The sequence below is a fragment of the Mus pahari genome, chromosome 13 (assembly GCF_900095145.1).
Source record: "Mus pahari chromosome 13, PAHARI_EIJ_v1.1, whole genome shotgun sequence".
Lineage (NCBI taxonomy): Eukaryota > Metazoa > Chordata > Mammalia > Rodentia > Muridae > Mus > Mus pahari.
Window position 1 is genome coordinate 67,708,393 of NC_034602.1, and position 12,843 is coordinate 67,721,235.

The 12,843-nt window shown below is 47.0% G+C and overlaps 1 long non-coding RNA gene across 1 annotated transcript in view; it reads left to right on the forward strand.

Moving 5' to 3' along the window:
• LOC115065211 overlaps positions 1-11,753 on the forward strand; it is a 13,164-nt gene extending 1,411 nt beyond the window's left edge. The window contains exon 2 of the long non-coding RNA XR_003844995.1: positions 11,513-11,753. This is a non-coding gene — a long non-coding RNA (uncharacterized LOC115065211). The remainder of the gene's footprint in view (positions 1-11,512) is intronic.
• Positions 11,754-12,843: the final 1,090 nt, after the last annotated feature.

Sequence of the window (12,843 nt, forward strand, 5' to 3'; positions counted from 1 at the left end):
TTTTTTTTTTTTTTTTTGAGGCACAGCTCAGGACATTTTGCCTGTTTCACGATAATGAAGATGATGCCTCTATTTTTTGTTTGTTTGATTTATAGTTTTGCTCTTTCATTGAGGTGTATGGTCCACAGTGGGTTCATATTTGTGTGTGGTGTGAATGAAAGGCCCAACTTCATTCTTTTCCCTATGGGTGCCTAGTTCCCCCAAGACTACCCCCACCCCCCACTGAATTGTCTCGATTCTTTGGTCAGAAATCACCTGACCAGAACACGAATGAACTCTTATGTCTGACTCGGGTTCCTTTTTATTGCTGTGTCTGTCGGTGGCAGCAGCGTGGTCCCTGTTGTGGCTTGAGTACGTTTTAGCATCAGGAGGTGAGAGCTCTTCAATTTTGTCCTTTTTCAGTATGTCATGTTTTGACACCCAAACCGAAGCTCGCCATCAAAGCCACCCAACTAGGCGGTTTTGGCAGCTGCCGCCTTTTCTGACTTTGCTTTTGACTTCTCGAGCGCTCAGTTCCCCACGTGGCCCCCCTCTCTTTATGTAAAGCTATTCTCCAGGGAAGAATATAAGCTTCATCCTTTTGTTTATACTTAAGCATATTTTTATTTATTTGCAGGACACACACACACACACACACACACACACACACACACACACACACCACAGAGCAAAGTGCAGGTCAGGGGACAGCTTTCAGGAGGCAGGTCTTGCCTTCCGCCATTTAGGTCCTGGAGACGGAACAGCGGTTGGAGGTTGTCTGGCGTGGGAGGTTGTCTGGCGTGGCAGCCAACGACTTTGCCCACTGAGCCATTTCAGTCGTCCAACTTTTTCTTACTTCGGTGCAGATGACTGAAAAGCTTAAAGTGATCTCCATTCTCAGGAGCAGTTTTGTTTACTAAGGGAAAAGATGTGGTCATCCTGAGGAATTACTCTCCAGTGGAAGTGTTTTCTCCAAGCAGGCGGGGATGCGCCTCACGCAGGTGTGGACTCTGCTGCTGCCTCTGAACTGACTTTAGTTGATCGGCCCTTCTGTTTCCTGTGCCGGAGGCATCTTTGTTCAAAGTCTATTGATTCTTCTTTCCTAACTGCGAGTATTATCACTTACTTGCAATGTGACCTTGGGCAAATTAACCCTCTATGAACCTTGCTTTTCCTTCCTGTTCAGCGAATCCCCATGCATCTCCATATCCTCCGCCCCAGCCCCCCACGCCCCAATCCCCAGCCCTGGGAATCTGGGAATTGAACCTATGTCTTGAAATTGCTAGGCCAGTGCTTTATCCCTGTACCATATTTCTAGCCCTCTCTACATTTCATTTTGGGATGAAGTTTTGTTGTTTCCCAGGTTGGCTTCAAACTTACTCTGTAGCTCAGATAGACCTTGAATAAGGTAATCCTCCTGCCTCAGCTTATCCAATAGCTGGGTTTAAGAGGCCTGAATTGTTCCATGCATACATATTTATGATAAAGCTTTTATATTAGATGCAGTAAGAGACAATACCTACCGATAAAATAGAAACAACTATAATATTTTATTATACCCTCTGTGTGTGTGTGTGTGTGCAAGTGTATATGTGTTATGTGCATGTGTGTGTGTGTGCATGTATGTGGGTGCACATGTGTACGTGTGTGTGTGCATGTATGTGGGTACCTGTGTGTGTGTATGTGTGATGTGTGTGAGTGTGAGTGTGTGTGCATGTATGTGTGAATGTGTGTATATATTTTGCTGTACCATTGTCACCTATGGATAATAGCTTGGAAAACAAGGATGTGTAAGGGTTAACACTGTCATATCATAAATCAACAGAAGGCCATTCTATACTCTGAGTTCTAACAAGTAGGCAAGGTTCAGCCAATCCCAGGAAGCCAAGTGACCACACTATGTCCAAATAAGACAGCGTATGCAGATCTGCTTTAAGGACCTAGCTGTCACCTGCTGGGTGACTTTTCTGCTTAGCTCCTGTGTGCAGCCTCTGGACAGAGACTCCTGGACCTGTGTTTTCAGGGCCCGCCCAGGTCATGAATTATTCTCTTTGCAAACTAACTCTGTTGTAGTTAATTTGCTAACAGAAGTCTTGGGAAAAAAAAATCATAGTTACTGTAAAAATGTTTAGAACGTGTCGTGTTTAGTTGCTAAGGAGACTGACACACATTTCAGCCAACAGATGGGACTTAGAAAACCAGTTGTCCTTAGGGCTTTTTGGAAGCTCTTTGGGGACAGAGGAGGCCACACCCCGTCACCTAACTCCTCTTCCTCTTTTTGAGACAGGCTATCAGGCAGCCCAGGCTTGTCTCAGATTCACGATGTATGCGAGGATGGTCTTGAACTCCTACTTCTCTTGTGTCCAAACCCCTGAGTGTGAGATTACAGGGGTGTACCTCCGTTCCCAGTTTGTGCAGTGCTGGACATCTTACCAAGAAGTTCGTGCATGGCCCACAAGTAGTGCTCAGACTTAGCTACATTCTCCACTCTCCTCCTCCTCATCTCCCCCCTCCCCCTTCAGTTGTGAAATAGGGCCTTTTTATGTAGCCCAGGCTAGCCTACTACTTTGTAGCCCAGGCTAACCTGGAATTCTACATCTCTCTGTCTTTGTCTCTCCAATTCTGGGATTGCAGGATGCAGTACCACACCTGACAGCAGGAACACTTTTATGAAGGTGACGGCATTCTTGGGGTGGCATCCCGGAGTGCTGGGATCTATTGCATCTGGGGAATGGGATCATCTCTGTATCGGGAGCTCTTGGAAATGGCCATCTTGCTTTTCGTTTTGTTCGGTTCAGACCAGAGTCTACCCTTGGTCGGATCTGGTAGTCACGTAGCTTTAAACTTCTCTCAGCTTTCCCCAAGGATGAGCCTATCTGAGCCTCAAAACCCTCACGTTACAGAGAAACTGAACCCCAAGAAGCTGACAGCCGTTAGCTTCAGCCCTCCTGCCGTGTACTTTTCAGCATCTGAGGCTGACAACGAACTTGTACCCCCGAGACTGCCAGCTCATTATCCTGGCCCGCAGAGAATTTTGTGCTCCTTGTTTTTATGCTTATTGGAAATTACACAGGGGAGTGTTTTTAGAAGTTTTATTGTTTTAATATGAAAAAAAAAAACCCCTCAAACCAAAGAGCCTCAATAAACAGCTGCTTATTTTCGTGAGTTACCCCAGTGAGGCAGTGATGTGTTCCGACGCCTGAAAACCCACCGTTAATGAAGACGCTGGAGCTTCGTGGGCATGGACTCTGCTGTTGAGCCAAGGACCTGGAATACCTGGCCAGCGCCTGGTAGGCTCATTCCCAGAACTTTCCGGTAGATGGCAGCATTGTGCAGACAATCTTTCAGTTCAAGCCGCATTCTCCCCCCCCCCCCGACCCCGGGGAGGCGGGAGGGGGGTTGGTTGTTTTGTTTTTCGCCTTTCCGCTGGTGAAATGAGAGGCTCTGGTGCCTGCAGTCGTCCACGTGCCCGCTGGACCACGCCGTCTGTATTATGGTCTCAGCCTGGCAGGCTTATTCACATGTGTGAATAAGATGACATGGGCACGGTTGTTTTGGGGGCATAGCTTTTGCTTGGGATAATTGGTGCAGTTCACGTGACTTTTAATTTTTTTTTTGCCTTCGTCAAGGACAAGTACAAGAAAAGACAAAAGCCCCGTCCAAATGGTTTCCAAGCCAGTCCAGGAGTCCACTGTATGTTCGAACACACTTCCCACTTCTCCCACTCTGTGCCCTCACTTTGTTGAAATGCGATTTCTACTTTGATCTTTCTAGAGTTGCCTCTCTCTCCCTGCAAAGTCTAGGCTCTGGTCTAGTGGAGATCCAGTGTCTCACGAGGCCTCATGTAATGCCGACTTTCACCACGAGAGGGCACTGTGGTTACATGCAACCTCAGAGTGGGTCAGGCAAGGCCGAGAGGCCCCTGATGTCACTCCTGTGTCCTACTGGTCACCTTGGGACCCCCCCCCCCGACTGCTTTTTTTTTTGTGGTGGGGCATTCCTTCATCCCCCAAACCGCATGGATTCCATCCCACGCATCCTCCATTTTCTCCTTTGCCTGCACATCTCTCTGAAGAGATTGCCTTCCTTTAGCTTTTAAACATCTTTTCAAGTAAAGGAGCATCTTGGGGGAATCAAGTAAGTTCTGCTGTATGTTCAAACGCACTTCCCACTTCTCCCACTCTGTGCCCCCACTTTGTTGAAATGCTACTTCTAGTTTGATCTTTCTAGAGTTGCCTCTCCCAGCAAAGCCTTGCCACTTTGTCTAGGCGCTGGTGCTGAGACCGTTCTGCTGTTTGTTTATTTTGTTCGGAGTTCTCTTCTATTAAACTCCCAGTGTTCTAGGCCCAGGATCTTTGTCCATCATCCGTTCCCCTTTCCCTCCCTGGTGAGCCTGTTTGAGTCACGTGGAGACGCCCCTATTCTCTACTCCTCTTGGATCTGGTCATTGTTCAGTCTTCACTTCTCTTTGGGGTTACAATAGTTCTTTATTTTTATTATTTTTCAGGCTAAAGGACTTCGTGGAGGGGACTAGCATGTGAGAGCAGGCTGTGACCTCTGTCTAGTGGGACTGGACTTAACGGGACGAGTTTGTCAGACAGAGAAGCAGTTTGTGTATCAGCAAGAGAGAGGCCCGTAGGTGTGTGAGCCCTGGTGTTTGGAGAGACTTCCAGGGCTGCAGGGTGTTATGAACGCATGTGTGTGTGGGCATGGGCAAGGGGCATCCGTGGCAGCGGAGAGCTCGCAGAAGTCAGGCAAGGGCCAGAACACAAAACACCTTGATTGTCATGGCTAGGAGCATGGCCTCTATCCTGAGGACACTATGGAACCAGAGATTCTAACCACGGAGTCTTGTGGCCAGATGTCCTTAGATGGACAACTCGAGCTGGCTGAGAGGAAGCAGAGAACAGAGGCCAATCATAGTGCAGCTGAATTTGCCAGCCGCATCGGGCAAACTTCAGCCTTGCCTTGAGGTCCAGAGGACCACCAGCTCTCACGTTTTAACCACTTAGAGTACTCACTGGAGAAGAGCAGGTGGGTCCACGTGCCCTACCCTCTACCCAGTGTGCCAATGGCGCTGTTACTGTGCCACAGGGAGCCGGATCCATCCTTCTGTCTATCTATCCGTTTAACAAATAGCTACATAACTGTGGGTCAAGTCTGAGGCTCGTGCTGGGGGATAATGTGGAAGGGAATAGGCCTGCATCACCCTGCCATGGGTGTGTTATGGAGCTGGGGAGAAAGCTATCCAACAATGTCATGACTTAGTCAGTGTCCTACTTAAGAGGAAAAGAACGTAATTCTCCGAGTGTGTGTAACAAAAGACTCACCTCCGCCAGCCCTCCTGCCAAGATACAGAACTTATGAGACGTTCATCAGTGAGGAGAGAGGCCTGTGAGTGAAGACACAGGATGTGCAAAGGCCCTGTGGCCTGAGCTAGCACTGTATATGTGAGGCACTGGGAGAGCGTGGCCAGGGAGAGAGACAGCAACCACGCCCTAAGATCTTATCCTGAAGATCAACTGTCTAGGGCTGGAGAGATGGCTCAGGGGTTAAGAGCACTGACTGCTCTTCCAGAGGTCCTGAGTTCAATTCCCAGCAACCACATGGTGGCTCACAACCACCTGTAATGAGATCTGATGCCCCCTTCTGGTGTGTTGGAAGACAGTTAAAGTGTATTCATATACAATAAATAAATCTTTAAAAAAGTCAACTGTGTATGGAAGATAGGTCTCTTATGAAGGGGACATGTGCATGACTGCGTATGTGTAAATTTTAAACTGCAGAATCAAAGTCCCTCCCCTGAACTTATGTGTCTTGCAGAACATTAGGCAGAAGGTGTTTATTAATGTGACGAAATGGGGAAACGAGCCATCCAACCACAGGGAAGCTATGAACTACGCAGTTTGGACAAAATTCAGAGAATTCTCATCACTGTGACTTCTCACTTGTCAGCTGTAAGCGGCTGGATAAGCTGCGTGTGGCTCAGTCTCCTGCTCTGGATTACTTTGACAAAAGGAGCCCCCAGGGGAGGAATGCACCCTTGTCAGCAACCTCGTCAGCTGTGATTAGCTATTGGTGCAACGATCCACGCATGCGCAAGGGCATCGGCCCGTGCTTGGGTACGATGTGGTTTTATTCCGTCTTGCGCGCATGTGTGTTTGTCTTGCTGGAGTTCTGCCTTTTGCAGTATCTGCCTGGGCTCTAAGGTGGAGATGTCTATGTCTTCCCAGATCCTCTGGCTCTGACAGGACGGACAACAATGGCCAAGGCTGGGTGCAGACTATTATTTTTTTTAAAAAAACTACTTCCTAAGATGGTCATATGCATGGAGTCCTCAGTTGAATGTTCATGTCTCTATCTGATGCTCCTCTTCCTGGGGTATAGGAAGGGCTCATCAACACATCCAAGTGACAGGCTGACAGTACTGCAGCGTCGGGGTCCACCATGGGCTGCCCTTGCTCTTTCCCCACACTGGTGTCTGGTGAAGGCATTGGCTGCTGAGTCCTGGGTCACCTCCGGCCCCTCCCACAGTCATTCACGTGGTTTCTCAAGGTGCTGGGAAGAGATTTACTGCGTTTGGTTTTTCATCATTCCTGGCCATCAGGGTCCTCGCTCCCAACACCTCAGCATCTTAGTTTGCTGTTGTATGTGTATTTTCAAAATGATGGATTAATATTTTTGTTAGCATTCTAGGTAGCGGTTTTCATGATGACATTTCCACACATGCATGCATATGTGTATATATATATATGTATACATGTGTATATATATATATATATATGTGTATATATATATATATATAGTTGTACTTCGCTCACATTTCTCTCCGTTCTCTATATCTGTTTTCTCTGTTGCTTTATGATTCCCTTCACTTCAGACAGTTCCCTGTTTTTATGTCCCCCCTACACACACACACACACACACACACACACACACACACACACAGGCTCAGGTCAGTAGGCTGTGACTGAACTATTGCTTTGGTTGCTCTAAACTAATTTTGTTTACTGGGCTTAAAAGGTAGTTCAGAGGTTAAGAATCGTTTAGAGCTTGATTTCCAGCACCAAGACCAGAAGGCTCATAACGACCTGCAATTCCACACTCAGGGCACCCAACACCTTCATCTGGTCTCCACAGGCACCTGCATTGAGGGGTGCATACCATATATATGCATAATTAAAATAATGAGTCTTAAGAAGTGTTTATATTTATTTTTGACAGTTTCCTCAATGTCTATCATAAATTTTAGTCCTTTTCACCCTCTTCCCTGTCTCATTCCCTTCCTTTTCCTGTTGAAAACCCCCTTTCCAACAGGCCCCCATCCTACTTTGATGCCCTCCCCCTGTGTGTGTGTGTGTGTGTGTGTGTGTGTGTGTATGTCTTACTGAGTCCAATTAAAATTCCTTGTATGGGCGAGAGGTTATTTGGAGCATGTGTGGTTTATCAATGGTGTCTCCACTGAAGAAAACGACCCGCCCCAACCATCATGGACTGCCGATATCCTCTGGAGAGCCGAAGGTGCAGGAGCTCCTCTCTAATCCATGATAAAACGCTGGCGGGCTGAACCTGGTGCAGCCCTCGTGGCTCTCAGAGTTTCCTGTCGAGACTATTGGTGCCTCTCAGGAATTAACTTCCCATTCAGTTCTGTCTTCCCATTTACATTGCTCTGGGTCCCGAGGTAACCGATTTTTAAATCAGGCCCACGATGCTGTGATGGTATATTCTACAAGGCTCCAGTCTCAGCACAGGGCTGCGCCCCGAACGCCTTCACACATCAACAGTTAGTGACCGAGGCACCCGCGTTAGACCAGCTGAACCTATTATTAGTGAATGGGAGAAGACGCAGCCAGAGGACCTTGTATGCTATCCCGAGGGCTTCTCAAGGCCTCTTTCACACGTCTCCACCAGTCCCAGGCACGTTGGCTTCAGTTTGGAGGGCAGTGGTGGAGGGCAGTGTGTGTCGAGAGAAACACTGCCCCCTGGCGGCCATTCTCGTCTCTGGACACTGGGTGTGCCTTCATCTGAAAACCAGAAGAAACTGTCAGGATGATTGTTTCCAGGAGGGGAAAAAAAGTGTCCCACGATGGCTTGTTAGACATGAAAGTGGCCGGCGACTTCTAACTTGCAGATTTTCTTGCTAACAAAATATGATAAAGTTCTGTCTCACTGGGGACACAGCTACATATTCATGAAAAAGAAACCGACTGGCAAAAAAAAAAAAAAAATCTCTAGCACAGTATTAGTCATGCTTTCCGTAGGTGGTGGGGTCCCGATGAACTGGTTCTTACACACTCTGCTCTGCTGTCCAGATTTCTGACAACTGAATATGTATTACATCACAGTGAGGACCCTGAATCCCGCCAACACAGTTGCTTTACTGAACCGCAGACGCTGGAATGAACACCAGATGGGGAGGTTGGTGTGAGATTTTTGCCACTGACTCTGTCCCATCCCAGTTGTCCCAAATGAGAGGCCTGTGGGTCTGCCAGAGGAGAGTTCTGTATGGTCCAAAGGCTTGGGGGAATCTGTTCCCTGTCTTTCTACAAAGATGCTGGTCACAGCCCATCCCTGCCAAAGGCTGCCCCGGGATACATATGGTTTCCGTCAGGTTTGCTGATTCCCTAGGGGACTCTCAGGACCTAGCAAGGCTGTTGTCCTCACAGATACGGTTTGTACAGCAAAAGGAAACAGATTAATAGGCATGTATCAATAAATACTATATTGGGTCGTGTGTGTGTGTGTGTGTGTGTGTGTGTGTGTGTGGTGTGTGTGTGCATGCATGATTGATTGATGCTTAGAGTCTTTTGAGGGAAGATAGCCAGGAAGGCAAAGAGTCTAGAAATCATGTCATATGAAGGATATGACGACAGTATTTAGTATGGAAGCGAGAAAGCCCACCTTACACTGCCTGTGTTCGATGGGTTGCCACGGAGAAGTGGAAGCAGACACATGAGTGAGGTCTGGCTCCAGAGGGCATGAGGAGATTCAGTAGGGCAGGAGCAGGAGGCTGGGGCCTGCAGAAGTGATTGGAACTCTCTAAGAATTACAAGTACCCAGTGGTGGATCCAGACTTCTAGACTGTGTCCCTGACACTATGCATGAGAAGATGTGGCCCTCGAAGGTTCGCTGGGACGATCTCAGAGGTGCATGGGAGCTTGGCTGGCAGAGGCCTCTACAGCTCTCTTCTAGTGTGTGCCTTGCCCATTTCTCTTGCTAAGATCAGGTAGGATGCGCCATCCACAGCAGGCCTCAGGAGTACCTGGTCGTCTTGCACCTTTGAAGGGGTGGCTAATCCTGTGGAATGTGGGAAGCTAAGGCCCCTTATCCTCTACCTTGTTATCTCCCTAGATTGAAACCTCAGCTTGCCCCGGCCAGTGTTTCTTTTTAGGATGATTAAAGTCTTTGGCTCCGTCTGAACCCATTCATTTTAACTATTCCATTTCCCAAGAATATCATCTCATTACTTTTTCAATGACTCAATATTTTCAGCACAAGTGAACGAGTCCAGAAAGTCATTTCAGCCATTGATTATTTTTGGTAACCTTCTGATCTATTCTAAATCTCTTTTCTTTTAATTCTCGTTTATGCCCTCCTGTCTCGTCATCTGTTCCGAGCTGAAAATAGTAACTTGGCTTGACCTTATTATCTACCGTTTAAGATTTTATGGCCTTTGGTTAGATCTCATCTTAATAAGTGTTCCTAGGCTGTAGATTATAGTTTTTCCTTTCCTTCCTTAAAGGCTGCCCTTTGCAGCTCAAGTCTGTTATCACAGCACCAACTTCTCCACCCTTCCCCAAATATGCCAAAAATCTCACTTCATCTTTGTGTTAAGCACTGATCTCAGAGCTAGCTTAGAAGGAAATACCCGTGCTCTTAATGACCACGCCTCCTGCAGCTTTGAACTGTCTCCAAGTTCTGTTTGTGACTATATCCCAAATCCTACTTGTGCGGGATCTGAAGCGCCACTGGGTAGGGAGGTAAACAGGTGAAGTAGTATTGGCTAAGTCTGCCTTTAGCAATTTAGGAGTCAATATTTATGTGGGAGAAGAAGCAGGACAACAGGAGAATGCTGGATATCTTTTCGGACCGTAGATACTAAAAGCATACTTATTTTATGTTTAAATTTTGATAGAAGTACTTATTGTATGTTGAACATATTCACCTTCCGCCAAGAATTCTTCCAGTGAGCGTTGAGTGGCTGTCCAAGTGCATTGACTCTCGGTGATTTGAGATTTCTGTTTCAAGCTAGGTGTTGCCATTGCTTTCATGTGACAGGATTTCCAGCCCCCCTCACCTTCCTGGGCGTCTTCCTTCAAAGGGCTCTGAATGTCAATCATGTTCACAAGGCCTTAGTGGAATGCTCTAGGCTGAACCTGTTTCCTCAAATGACGCTGAGGAGGGTCACTGCTGGGTCTTAAGACTTAAGAACACACAGGAAGGAAGTCACAGAACCTGAGGCAATCTGCAGCCTTTGAGAAGCCAGGATCTGGGGGGAACTGAAAAGCCGTTTTGCCTCCCCGGAGGTGGGGCGGACACAAAGGAGATACAAAGTCATTTTCATCCGCCTTCTTGGGATGCCTCTGTCCCTGATGAATCTGGGTGCCTTTAGTTCTTCTGCAGTCTGCCATTGAGTCCTGCCTGGGCACAGGTGCTCAAATCCATCGTCTTCAAAGCCCTCAGAGCTTGACTTGTTAGTAGATTTAGTCCGAGAAGCAGCTTTGGATCTATAGTACCTCCTTCATGGCGGAAGTCCTCTTCTGTGACATGCAAGTCCTTTTCAGCCCTGGGACCCAGTTCACCTCCTGGGCAGAGTCATCTCTGATCACCCTGTTGGGCTCTAGCTTTGTTAAACTACAGGGAGTTGGCCTGAAGTCCCTAGGGCACTAGAAAGTTGAAAACTGTGACCCTTTAATACAGTTCCTCATGTTGTGGTGACTCCCCCCAAACCAGAATATTATTTTTATAATATTAATAATATAATATATAATATAATAATCATAACTGTAATTTGCTACTGTTTTGATTCATAATGAAAATATCTGAGATATAGGATATCTGATACACGACCCCTATGAAAGGGTCATTTGACCCACAAAGGGGTCGTGACCCATAGGTTGAGAACCCACTGCTCTAGCCAGCCTCTGTATCATGTCTGTCCCTGGTTCCCATCTAAGCCATCCTTTTCTCTCTAGAGTGGGCTATTGCCCACGACTAGGTCACTACATTGTCCTAAGAGAGTTGGGAAAAGACTACGAGGTCCCCAAGGTGAGGTGACAGTACTCACTCACAGCCATGCTTGTCAAGAGCTTACCATTTTGTTTGGTCCCTTGAAGCTGGGGCACTTGGCAAAACGAGTGGTGTAGAGTCTACCGGAATTCTTTAAAAGTGTGTTTCTCTTTCAGTAATAATGAAACATTATCGTCAGTTATAAATGTAGATATATGGTTATATTCTGCCCTGGTAACTTATTACTGAGAAGCATTTTCAAAGAATAAAAATGTACTTCCTTTTTGACCTTATTTATTTGTAGGAATGAGTCAGCATCCTGACTGGCGACCCCTAATGGCCCACGCTCGCACTACAGCCACTTCCCCAAGGCAACTTTGAAATCTGCCTGGGGATGAATGACAAAGGAGTCCACGACCAGAGCAACTAATCGGATGGTGCCAGCTACAGGGAGTGAGATGCCCTGGACCAATGGGGCACGGACAGAGCGTATAAAGGCACACCCGATCCCGCAATAAACGAGTCTGCTTCCGCTTTGCACATGATTCCTGGAGTCTGTCTCTTCGATTCTGTGTCTCCTTACCCCCTCTCCCTAAGGACCATCCAGAGAGGAGGAGGGCTAGGACAACCTTTAAATTGGAGTTTGTAGATGATGTTTGGGGCAGGCACTATTCTTCAGAAGAAACCCTGTATTATTCGGGTTCGAGCCACACTGGTTTAGATTCTTTTGCTTATTTCTTGACATATTCATTCTTTTATTTATTCAATAAACACTTCCAGGTCCTATTTGTTATGCGCCAGGTGCTATGTCAGTCCCAGAAGCACACACTCAGGAGTCCTCCCTGCTCCACCTGACTAGCCAGGTAACATTCTCTGTGTGGTTCCGGATGCCAGCATCTCTCTACTTTTTCTGTCACTGAATCAACAGTGAGATGATTTTATCTACTTCTGTGTTTTCAGAGATGTGGAAAATCACTCCTCAGGATTTCACGAGGCAAAACCGCACAGAACGAACGAATGACTTGTGTCCACGTCTGGTATTTGCAAGTCAGCTGCAGATGTTGCTGCAGATGCTGCAGCCACGTCTCTCGGAACCTCCTGCCAGCCACAACGGGAGGGCGAAGGTCTCGCAGCTCCAGCTCCAGACGAGGCCAGTGCAGAAAAGTTTCTGCGGAAGCTTTATTTTTGGATTTATTTCTGCTGCCACCGACTAACAACCTTATATTTCACAAGCTCTGTCCCATGGGGTTAAAGGCTTCCTCCTTGGGAATCTTCTCTGGTTACCAGGAAGCCTGGGGCAGAGGGCTGATGGGTGGAACGTTAGAGCCGCGTGCTGAAAAAGCTAAGGGGCTGACTATAGAGCATTAGATAAACAAGCTAGATAGAAACATAACCCAGCCCCCACCCCGCCATATATCTATATCTATATCTATATCTATCTTTCTATCTATCTATCTATCTATCTATCTATCTATCTATCTATCTATCTATCTATATCTATATCTATATATCTATATATATATCTATATCTATATATCTGTCTGTCCATCTGTCAGAGACCAGATTGAGAAAGCCCAGGCATCTTACAGGGCATCCCGCAGCCCAGGTGTTTTCACAGTATGCAGCTAAGAGCCA